The sequence below is a fragment of the Aulostomus chinensis genome, chromosome 13 (genome assembly GCF_037954235.1).
Source record: "Aulostomus chinensis isolate RoL2024-O1b breed Wild chromosome 13, RoL_Achi_v1.0, whole genome shotgun sequence".
Lineage (NCBI taxonomy): Eukaryota > Metazoa > Chordata > Actinopteri > Syngnathiformes > Aulostomidae > Aulostomus > Aulostomus chinensis.
In genome coordinates this window covers 22,164,251-22,176,214 of record NC_141332.1, presented here as the reverse complement: position 1 = coordinate 22,176,214, position 11,964 = coordinate 22,164,251, and the positions used below count along the sequence as shown (strand labels likewise).

The 11,964-nt window shown below is 41.0% G+C and overlaps 1 protein-coding gene across 5 annotated transcripts in view; it reads right to left on the bottom strand.

Moving 5' to 3' along the window:
* The window catches only part of maea (macrophage erythroblast attacher, E3 ubiquitin ligase), a 79,997-nt gene that overhangs the window by 37,684 nt on the left and 30,349 nt on the right, over nt 1-11,964 (bottom strand). For all 5 annotated transcript variants that reach the window (XM_086222104.1, XM_086222105.1, XM_086222108.1 and 2 more), the window contains one exon: nt 11,187-11,300. The gene's annotated coding sequence lies outside the window, so the exon portion shown is untranslated. The remainder of the gene's footprint in view (nt 1-11,186; nt 11,301-11,964) is intronic.

Below are 11,964 nucleotides of genomic sequence, written 5' to 3'. Positions count from 1 at the left end.
TATTTGTCTTATTCATCTCTCATCCTGGTTGTGTTCGGAAGAGATTGATATTTTAACGCTCTGGCATCCCAAATATTAGCAGAGCAATGAGGAAAAAAAACCCAGAGGTTGAGTCTGTAGCCGATTTATTTATGGATGACAGTTTGAAAGCCATGTACTGAACCTACGGCACACTAAAGAAACATAAAGGGCCAATATAATCACGCAGGAGAGTTAGCAAAGCTATCTTCATAATAAACTAGAGGCGCACGAGGAGAGAGTGGACCTTCCATATGGTCCATGTTGTATTTCCTGAGAAATGATTCAACATTTCCAGAGTGCACCTTTTATCATGGCTATTACAGGTAGCCGTATCTTATTCATTTCCCTAGTTGTATCTCTGCAGGTGAAGTTATGTTTTTAGTGGTGATTGATTGTCTGTTAGCAGGAGTGCTATAAAAACCCTCCTAGCAAGTCTGGATCAGCTGATAAGACTGCTTCTCTGACCTCTTTGGGGTATCATTATTCTGACTGATTATTGATCAGGTAAGACACGATGTGCTCCCAGTTCAAGTAGCAGGCCTTTATCTTTTTTTGCCAAATGTTTGAACCCTAAACATATGGAAACAAGGGCACTTGATTCCACTAGATGTCACTAGTACAACTGCAACTCTTCAAGCGTAAGCACAGTCATTGCCAGCCAGCTCCAACATCTGAACTGTCTCAGTCTGCTACTAGCATCTGTTTTCTAGTTTAGTTTATCTGTAAGGTTACAAGGTGCTCCGCAAAATACAATTCCATACAGTACAGGTTCAAAGACAGCAAAAATAGAGTAGGAAAAACAAAACAGCACAAGAGGATCTAACACAGAAAATGACAGTAAACATTTGAAGTCATATTTATAGATATGCCAGTCTGTGTATGTGGTTTTTCAGAGGTTTTCTTTGAAATGGAGGCACTGACTCAGCTCATCTGAAGGGCAGTTTGTTCCGCAACGTTGGAGCCAGAACAGTAAAAGCATTACCCCTTTGTTTTTTAAGCCTGGATTGTGGAAGTGGAACTTTTGACTCCCTGAACCGAAGGGGTCTCAATGCAGAATCAGGGTTTAGGCGTTTGAAAATACGAGGCAGATTTAAAAGTCATCGACAGAATTTAAAATTGCGCTCGGGACTACAGGGAGGTATTTGTAAGAAGTGTCGCTGCTGTTTTCCGCCCCAACTGCGGTTGGACAACTGCTACATCATTAAAGCACATGAAAGAAACAAGGCTGTGGATAATTTCTTCCACTGAGTTTTAAGGAAGGAAAAAAATCTGTATAATCACGTGTATCAGCCAGCTCAGCATAAAATTCAAAATCGCAATGTCTTTAAACCTTGGTTCGTACACTTGTTACAATGTCCATCCTGAATTTATGTATATTACTTGATTATTGAGAGTTGATGTTTGATTTGTACTGTGAACTAAGTACAATAGAGCTTGACCAAATTATCTGTGCTGTACTGATGTACACTGTACTAATTTTTTTTTAATAATACAGCACTTTTTTTTAAAGCAAATACTAATCAAACGTAAAGGAGTGTAATAATTTTAGATGAATTTGTTGGACATAGCAACAGAGGGTTCCGGTGCTTCCTATTGGACAGTTACACAGAAGTAATCAATTGGATCTGGTCGGACATTTGATGAAAAGCAAATGTCTTGTACAAACAGTGAAAGGATAATGATATATCCTGCTGCATTTAAGAAAAAAAAATGTCCAGAGAGCAACTACATCACTCAACTAGACCCAGATAGCTCAGGAAATAAATGATACAGTTTTAGGGTTTTATGTATACATTCATGTACAGCAGGCTCAATCTATTCTTCTCTGCCTACTGGGGAGTGGAATATATGGAAAGGCTGTAACCCTGAATGGATGAACCATTCACAGTTACAGCAACTGGAACAAGCTCCCTGGCAGCTGGAAACTCAAGATGGTTTAATCTAAACCTCACGAAGCAGGATGGGAACCAGATGCTGCAACATAAAAAAAAAAAAAAGGGAAAAAGGAAGATTTTACTCAGCAAGCATAGGGACCTTCAAAGGGCACGGTGCAAGAAGGAAGATAAATTTTCATGGGGCCACTGAAGCTGTTAGAGAGGAAATAAATACCTGCTTTAACTGCAAGACAACTGTGTTGGCTCCAATGAACCTCCAGTTTTAATCCAAGTAATTAAAATATCTCTATGGGTGAAGATTTGAGAGATTCTGCCACGTGAGATTAAGGAGAAATTTTGGGGTAAGGAAAGGCGAAACCTCTCCTCTCCTTCAGGAAGTACCACTGAGCTGCCCTTAGGCAAGGCACTTAACATTTATCCACGTTAGAGCATAATCCTCTTTAATAGGGTTCAAGATGGGAAGAGAGAGACACTTTTTCCCCTTGATATCATGCTTTGGCTCTTGGTCAAAACAGTGGGTTTATATAAAAAAAATACCACTTGCAATGGACAAAATGAGAACCAGACAGGACTTCAAACATGATGAAATGTGGAGGATTGAAATTAAGTGGAAAAAAGGCTTCATTCTTCTACTTATAAGAACAAATGCCATAATGTTCTAAGCCTTGTTTAAAGGTTTTGGTTCATTTTTGAGGGAAGTTGCTTGCTAAACCTCGTGAAACCTGAATATTTGTATCGAAGAACTGGTGGACGCAAACACTTAAAAGGTCATAGAGTGATAAAATTACACATTTTCATTTAAAAGTCCTCAAATCAAGATCTCAGATTTGGAACAAACCTCTGTGCCTCTAACTGTGGTAAATGCATTATCAAACCATTTGAATTCCAGTAAAATATCACCTCCGAGGTATGTGTGTTCTTTCAAAGTACTTCCAAATACAGCTGGTGTTTTACTGTTTTGTTGAAAGACGTTTAGAACTACACACGTTCATCAATTTATCTTCTCTTTCGTGGACAAATGAGAAGACGTTCAAGCCGGTCAGAGCTTTTACTCCCAACCTCAGACACACTAACGTCCTACCAATTCGTGGTTTGGCCCTAGGAGCAACCGTCCAACAACGTCATTTACGTGGTATTCCACTAATCACAAAATCTGACACCTACATTAGCAACATCGCAACATGTCTGCCAACAGCTACGCAGCTAATGTAGCCTTGGGGAATTAGCTTCTGGGGCCACATACGGAGACCTGAATTTGTTGATGGAGTTCCCCTAAATGACCTAAATTCTTTGTCATTTTGATTTAAAAAAAAAAGAAGAAAAAAAAAGAACAACAACAACCAAATGTTAAATTTTTTTCAGTACTGGTCCAAGAATAGATGGCGACCAGGATATACAGGATTTATGTGATGGTTGAAGACCCTTTTTTGGAGTCGATTTGACCGAAAGAAAGAACAATAAACCCCTCTGGACTGAAAAGGAGAAAATATCATGACAATTTGACAATTCACACGCCAAACTTACATTTTGTTCAGCAAGCACAACCTGCTGACCACAGCTGCTCCAAATTCAACAAGATGAATGTCTCACAATGAGAACACAGCGCTCATTTTTCGACCACATACTTAGATCCCCTATGAAATGTTTATTCAGTTTGCCTCTCTTTTACAGTCTGTCGAAAGCTGTGAATATGACAAAGACCTGAGTGTTTGCATGAGGTGGGTCCGAGCAGGGGTGATGGACGAGGTGGAAATGAGTGGCTTTTCACACTTCCTTTTCGCATCTCCCATTCCTCTCCCTAAGCTAATCTCACTTTTCCTCTAAACCCCTTTCCCCCTGCATGGTATGGCAGTGAGCTGACCTTATACTAGAAGGTGATGGCAGAACACTGCAGGCAACTGTTTCTAAAAGAACCATTTGTAGAATCACTACTATGCTACACCTAGAGGCCACAAATGTTATAGTCGATGCTCCACTGGATGATTATCCCAAAAACCATGTCGTCCTTGATGTAATAAATATCTACATGGTGGTACAGACAAATCTCTGCGGCTACACTGCTGCCATCCACATACACAGACTCAGGGCTCCGGGGTGAGGCAGAGTGTTGCTGTGGGTCCCAGAGGTTCATCCGTTGCCCATGAGGAGAACTTCCTTCTATGCAGCTGAAGGACACGACGAGTAGCCAAGTGCTGTAGATGTTTAAAGTGCTACTCAAATAATGAATCGTCTTTAAACGGTGTTTTGTTTTCTTTTATCCACACAATGACAATTAAAAAACAAAATGAATTGTCACATTGGAAATGCCATTTCACGAGGTGTTACTCTAACGACCAGCCACACTGAAGGGGTAGAAGTGCAGTGGGAACAGAAGTCTTGGTACCAAAAGCGTCGCTATGAATCAAAGGGATACCTTCTCATGGAAAAACGGCTTTACCTCCTCTCACCTTTTTGAGGTTTCTTTCTCCCCACATTTCCTCTACTGTCTATTCTACTTGCTTGAACAGCTTACAGTCCAAATAAAATCAGAGGATTATTATCTATAAAAATGTGGTGGAACACAGTGGTAACCATAAAACTAAATAGAAGCACCCTGCTAAGATGAGCGCCCTATCAAATGCAGGATTTCTGTTGGCATCTTTTTCGATGGTGGGTTTCAGTGTCCTGCGGGTTTAAAAACTGTTTTCACGGGGCTCTTTGGGCTTTCCAAGAAAAATGTCTGGTGGTTAATAAACACCAGACATGTGCTTGTAAATGTTGGCTGCTGCTTGAGAAGTGCCAATTCTATTGGCTGTTTTGGCAGGTCACCATCATTCTGTTGGTGGTAAGTAAAAATGGTCCACCGGCTTGATATATTATGTCTGTTCATCCATCTTTTTATTGGCCCCCAATGTGTTGCACATGTAAAAAAAAAAAAAAAAAAAAAAATGTGTTCAGAAATCACAACCAAGCTACAACATTAAAATGGATTGTTACATGTCAACATAGGACAAGAGTTAACTGCAAAAACCCTTTTCCTTTCAACCGAAACCATTAATTCAGTGATTGTTACCAACGTAGCGTTGTGGGGATGCAGCGCTGAGCCGCTGAGGGATTTTGTTCATTTGTGAGAGAGACGTCGAGTCTTTGATTGCATTTGGCTGTCATAGTGCCAAACGGGCAAGGTTTTGTTTACTTCAAGCATCTGAAGTCATCTCATTAAATGTGCGAGCTTTAACTAAAAGTGTCACAAGTCAGGATTCCATTGACATACTGTATTATGACGCAAATTTTGAAGTATTACTTTATAAAAAGGACCCATTGCAATGTTTAAAAATAGCCCTAATTTGTAGACTTTTTTATGCCACCGTGAGATGTGTGTTGTCTTTTTTTTTTGAAAAGGCAAAAAAAAAGAAAAAAGTAAATGATCAATGAAGATGAAACCTCTTTTTCAAGCTCTGACGTACCAAGACTTTAACTAACACAACAGACCAGCTATTTCGCTCCCACAGACATGGATATTCCCAAGCTTCGCCTTTGAACGGTATGTAACAAGTCAAGTACTCGTTGGTGCTTAAGAATAATTACAACTTGGCCAACCCGAGGTTATTCCTCATGACCTTTTTGGCTGATACACAGCTCTTCTTCCACTATGGTTTCCTACAGCCATAAAGTTGTCTGTGCTGCTGGTGGCATTTCTTAAACTATTTCATTTTTTTCAAAACAAAGTGCTAGAAACCTCCCAGTGGTGAATTTTCTGTTTATGGCCGATCCTACTCGCTGGTGAATCAAATGGAAAAACACTTGCTGATGTGGAGACAATTTGAAATTCTGTTTCTACTCCTGACTTTCACTCTGACTGCACTCTTCTGGTTGTTTGCTGTTCTTCCCGACTTTGTTTTCCATCCTTCATTTGTGTGAACACTTGTGCCATCCAAGTTCATCAGTCCTATCTACTACCTCCCTGTCCTTGTGTTCTCACACGTCTTGTGTGATTAATGGAGTTTTGTATTTTAGTTAAGACTGCTGTCAGATCCTCTGTCCTTTAACGTGCATGTTGTGTTGTCTCACATATCTCGTATTTTGAATCCATCCATCCATATTCTACCGCTTATCCTATTAAGGGTCATGGGAGGGTAGAGCCCTTCCCAGCAGCCTTCGGGCAAGAGGCAGGGTTCACCCTGGACGGGTCGGCAGTTGGCAGGGCCAACACATATAGGCTGCGTCCGAATTGCCAAGTGGCAACCTACGACCTACTGCTACACGGCACAATTCAGACACCCTCGAAGAATGGTGGTGAAGCACGACCTCTGCTGGCAGAGCACACATACCACAATTAGGTAGATAGAACCAACGAAAGCCCCACCTGCTGGCCTGACTGTCGTACTGCACTCCACTCGGAGCGGACCTGTCATTCATTCTCTATTATTAAGCACATTAACGCACATGTACAGGTGTGTTCACACGTGTCGCGTTTGGTGTGAACAAGCCTTTAGTCATCAACAATGACAGTAAATGTTGGTACTGTATAAGAATGGGAGACTGTTGGTGGCGCAAGTTTGCGCGTTCACAAGTTTTTAGGGGACGAGGAAGAAGTCCGCGGTGCATTGTGGGCCATATGTTGCCCCGTAGGATGCACCTGAACCGACCTACAATGTGGGCGTGTTTAGGCTGGAATTTAGGTAGCGAAGTACGTCGCTACTCAAAGCAGTTGTGGTTTCGGACAGCCGACGTCGTAGCAGTAGGTCGTAGGTTGCAACTTGGCAATTCGGACGCAACCATAGACAGACAACCATTCACACTCACAGTCCCACTTCCTGTCAATTTAGAGTATCAATCAGCCTCGTCCCCTCTTGATGTCTTTGGACTGTGGGAGGAAGGTGGAGTACCATAGAGAACCCACGCAGGAGCCGGGGCTCGGACCCAAAACCTTCTTGCTGTGAGGCGACAGTGAGAACCACTGCACTGCCGTATTCTGAATCCACTTCAGTTTATTAGTCTGCTTGGCTTGTGACATTAGTTTTTTTTTTTATCTTACGTATATTTCAGACATATTTAATACTTTGGTTCCTGCTTGCCTCTCATGTCTACATTTGGGTCTAGCTACCTCCACCACCATAGTCTTGACATGAACGTTTGGTTACAACCTCCAAAATTGCTCTGTTTATCGATTATAATGTTACTGCGGGTCTGATAGGTTTTTTTTTTAAAACTTGTATAAAGTTACAAAAGTTTCTATGAAAAATGAAATTGACGACTTGGTTGAGCACACTTCACAAACTGCAAAGCATTTGATGAGAAAGACAGCTGTTGATACAAATAGAAATAAGAGGGATAGGATAACACAAGAATGAGATGGAGAATGATGAAAGGACACAGACCTCTCTACTAAAATAGCGTGTCTCTGTTTTAACAGTGCAGTCGAACACATTTTAAGCAGAAAAATCAGCTTTTTTTAATCATTCTGTTTACATTTTTCAAGCCGGTCACGTTTTCACATTTTCTCTCAACGTGCACTGTGTGTGTGTCAGTATGTGTTTCCCAAACAACTCTGAAGGTGGTGACCCAGTTTCTGCAGCCAGGTTCTGCCCACATGTGTCTGAGGGGGGAGGAGCTGACAGCTGATAGCTGACAGATGCCATGTGGTCCACATAAACAAACACTCAGAGGTGGATATAAGACTGCACATGCACGCATAAAAATGTCAATAAGTGGTGCTCAAAATACTAGAAAGCAAATTGCTTTGTCATCTTTCAAGTGCAACTTGGCTTTTGTAAATATTAGCTTACTAGTGTAAGCATTTTGATCTTATAGGAACACACAGGGAGTACTAAAGTATCGATGAATGCTTCTTAAATCAAGAGATATTTCCCTTGAATTGATTTCAAGGTTAAAGTCACATCCATCCAGCAACTTTTTCCACCCGTGCAAAGTTAGAGTAAAGCCATACAATAAGTCATGTCGAAGGACTTTTTTTTCCCCCCTTCAGCCACTCAAGTCTTTTATTTCGACTGGTTGATGGTTTATTTCTGTTGATGTCAAAAGAGTTTCAGATTATTGTGGCAGTGATCCCAAAACAGCAAGGCCATATGCGTTATTTCAGTCTCAATCTTTACAGTCCTTTATCCATTACCCACAACATTCTGATTTTGGTCGGCTCTGGTATAAAATCTAAAACTGAAACAGACAGTGCTTCTCTCCAATAGGAAATGGTTTTATATTCACAAGTGCAAAAATTATGAGTAGATAAATTTGCTCTTCCATCCATTTTTAAGAGATTCCGCTTGACCTTATGGGAGGTAATTCACAGAAATGTTTACAGAAATCAGAGGGCTATGAAGTATTGTGCCCACTTTATACCAGTTTTGCAAAAAAACTAAATCTTGAAAATGTATTTTTTGGCACCCCTGCTAGTTTTTGTGCAGCTACATAACATACTGTTATGCTAACATAAACTACTTACGGTTACCTGACTGTCAATACTTTACCTGACTGAAATCAGTTCCAATATTGACCTCGTGAGCGTCCTTACATTTCCTGGGTGCGACCACGTTGCTTGTTTGATGATCGTCAAATGAACTAGCAACTGGAATGTTTCCAACTGGGAAATTTTTAGGTGAATGCGCGATAACCTCAACTTTACGCAACATGATTATTTCAACAATTAGAGCAGAAGATATCACTGACGGACAGATGAGTTAAACGGGAAATGCACAAGCGGGTTCCCTAAGCAACTGCAGCCTGGAATGTCCCCAAACAAACAGCAACAAAGAGAAAGGCACTTTACATGTGTATCCAGCTTTAATACTTACAAAATTAATGAGTCAATATCTCTGTGCTGTCATTGCAGGACAAAGTAAGACTGTATGATCAAAGACCAAACAAATCTGAATGTTACTGTATAATTGTATTTGCATGTTTATGAGGGAGAATTTGAGTTGTTGTTTTACTGTTGCCATGTAAAATTAAAAACAGCTCAGCTCCAAAAGCCTGAAGAGCAATATTGACCTTGACAAGGTTATTTGCAGCACTTAGTCATGTGTAGATAATTAGGTTCATTGCAAGCAGAGATGGAAGTGATTCATTTGGCCTCAAATCATACAGATAATGAACGCTCCAGGGGGACCAGAATTTTGTTTGTGTTTGTTATTGCTGGCTGACACACACACACACACACACACACACACACACACACACACACACACACACACACACACACACACACACACACACACACACACACACGAACAGGGTTGCTGAACCGAACGCCAGGCAGGCCAATCAATAGCGTCCTGCACGTGCGCTTACTTGCAGTATCTTCTGCTGCTATCTTAACGAACCTGCTGGAATCGCTAAGGCATATAGAGGGAAAAGAGAAAGGTAGGGAGAGAGCTCAGGAGTCTTCAATCGCCCCTTTCATCTGTGAGATTTCTGGTTCTCACATTCAACATCATTATCTAAATAAAAGAGAAACCTGAGAGACACCGGCTGGCAAGGTAATTCACGCTGCATATTGTGCAGTGTAACTGCTTACACCTATGAAAACAAAACGTGGCGCTTATTACCCTGTCAAGACGTCACAGGAAACCAGGGGAAGGAAGCGAAGAATTAAAATGTCACACTAACCTAATTAAAAAATAACAACTCTTATCTTCCTGTAATCCTTCACAGATACAGATGGGACAGAACAGCAAGTCAAACCAAAAATATTTTGATGCATTTTATTTCACGAACCTGAAATTACTGTTCATTTGTATGTCAGGAACATGTATCAAGGGCGGAAGGTAGCATGCAGATGCTATAGCTAAAGATATCGATATAGGAAATCTAATTGCCAGTGCTGTAGTCTGGGTCATAATAGAAAGAGTATATTGTTCGTGCATCATACAGCTATGATGACGTTTACTGTTTTCTGCCCTTTCCTCAAATGTCGGGTTACACAAAGCATCTTTATCGAATATAAGCGGATACGTCCAAATCAAAGATCCAATCTGATTACTTTGATGGAAACACAAGGAATAAAAAGGGACTTGTTCCTTGTACTTCATGAGATCCAAATGCATGTCACATCACAAATCCACTTATATTTATTGTTCTTGGTGGTTTTGGCGACCAAGACACTGAATTCTGACTCCTTTGACACAATCCTTGTAGAAATTGTATCAGGGTTCAATAATCCGCCTCCCACCTTTCCAAAGCCCTTATGTAATAAAGTGCTTTACTGGGGAGGTTTTCACATGGACTCACCTGGACGGCTCATTTCATTGAAACAACAGGTGCTCCTGATGTGTTTTTTCTGTATTAGGTGTAATGATGTATTCCTTAGACTCTGATTTCTGGGCACAAAAGGAGCATTAATGGACCCTTGGAGAAGGACAGTAAATCCCTGACAGGGAGACTAGAAACACAAGATGAGCTTTCTTGCTGATTTATTGAAAGTGTGTGTGTGTGTGTGTGTGTACTGTACTGTATGTGTGTGTTTGAGAGCTTTCAGTGTGTCAGTATGCTTTTAGTCTATAGATGTAGACTTGAGTGACAAAAGGAAAAAGCAGTACAACTCTCATAATGAGAAAAACTGAAAGTCTGCATATTCTTTAAACTGAGACGTGCACAAAATCCATTTGCCTCACACAGATTGGCGTTTATCAGCACTGAGCCTCATGCAGGAACACTCATACATGCAGATTCATTCTTAACTCACTTGTATGATCCATTTACAAGAATTTTCCAGATTCATCAACATTTTCAGATTTGGGATTTTCTCTTAGATGCAAAGAACTATTTTTTTTTCCTGGACCTGTCATATCAGATAGACACAATCCACCTGCAGCTTTCTTAAGCCATCAAATTTAGGAGTTCATAATCATGGTGACATTTTCAAGCTTGCGGGTGGACTCTGCTGCTGCTGAATCCTCTCACCTGCTGGCATAAATGAACCAATGAAACGCTGTTCTACAAACCTACAGCAGAGTAACAACAGCAGAGAGATAAAGATGTCGCCTGCTGTAGATGTAGAAATATTCCCTGAAACATGACGACGCAGAAATTTAGATTCGGTTCATGTGAATCTACATTAGAGGGAGGGATGTTTTTACCACTGTCACACACTCCAGCCAGTGTCAAGTCTCTATCCAGAATCAGCTGAAACACCAGCAGACAGTTACTTTCCCAGTTACGCCCCGTGTCCTCTTTCACTGTGCATTTACTGTGTCCTTATGGCCCCTCATGTTACCGTCATGGATCTCTGTGCTTTGGTGGGACCATTTTTTGTGGCATTCCATTATTTCTTACCGTGCGACTTGCTCAGGAACACGCGCTCATCGTGTTTAGGAAGCTCCTTGGGGAGTATTTCCTGGCAATACCAGTGTTTGCTGAATGTGACGTGGCTCCCTCGCGCAGCTCCACCTCATGCAAAAAGTACAAGAAATTTAAGATGAGAATACGAACATGTTCTTGCAGGAGGCCCATTGTGTGTAACTCATGCACAATTCAGACAATGGTTGAACACTTTTTTTTTTTTTTAGAGCTTGATAAAGTGAGGTGGATAAGATGAGACTTCAACAAATGTGCTGGAAACACGATCGTGTCAGCGTCTGGCTCTTAGTTCAACGGTCCTTGTTGAAATATCCAATCTCAACTCGCCCCAGCTTGTGGGAGGTGGCAATTAGTCTTTACACTCAGTAATGTATATTTCAGGTGAGGATTCATCCCACAATGAAAGCATGAAGGACCGACTCGGATCCAGGAGCACTGGGAATGTGAGGTGGTACAAATGGCCATCTGTGTGAGGGGAAAAATATTTGTCAGTGTCCGGAAGCAGCCACAAAGTGCTCAGTACAGGCAGGTCTGAAATTGGAATAAATTTCAATTAAAAAAATGGAAACTAAATTGAAAATTTCCCTTACAAAATATCACGCTAAACCACTTTACAAATTTAACCACTTTACAACACCTACTGCACACGCTCCGCTGCCGTCTGGCTGTATGGACTGGATGTGCAAAGGGCCTAAAATATGAGGTAAAACAGCAGCTGGTGTTTTTGAAACGAAAGCGTATTATTGGACACTTA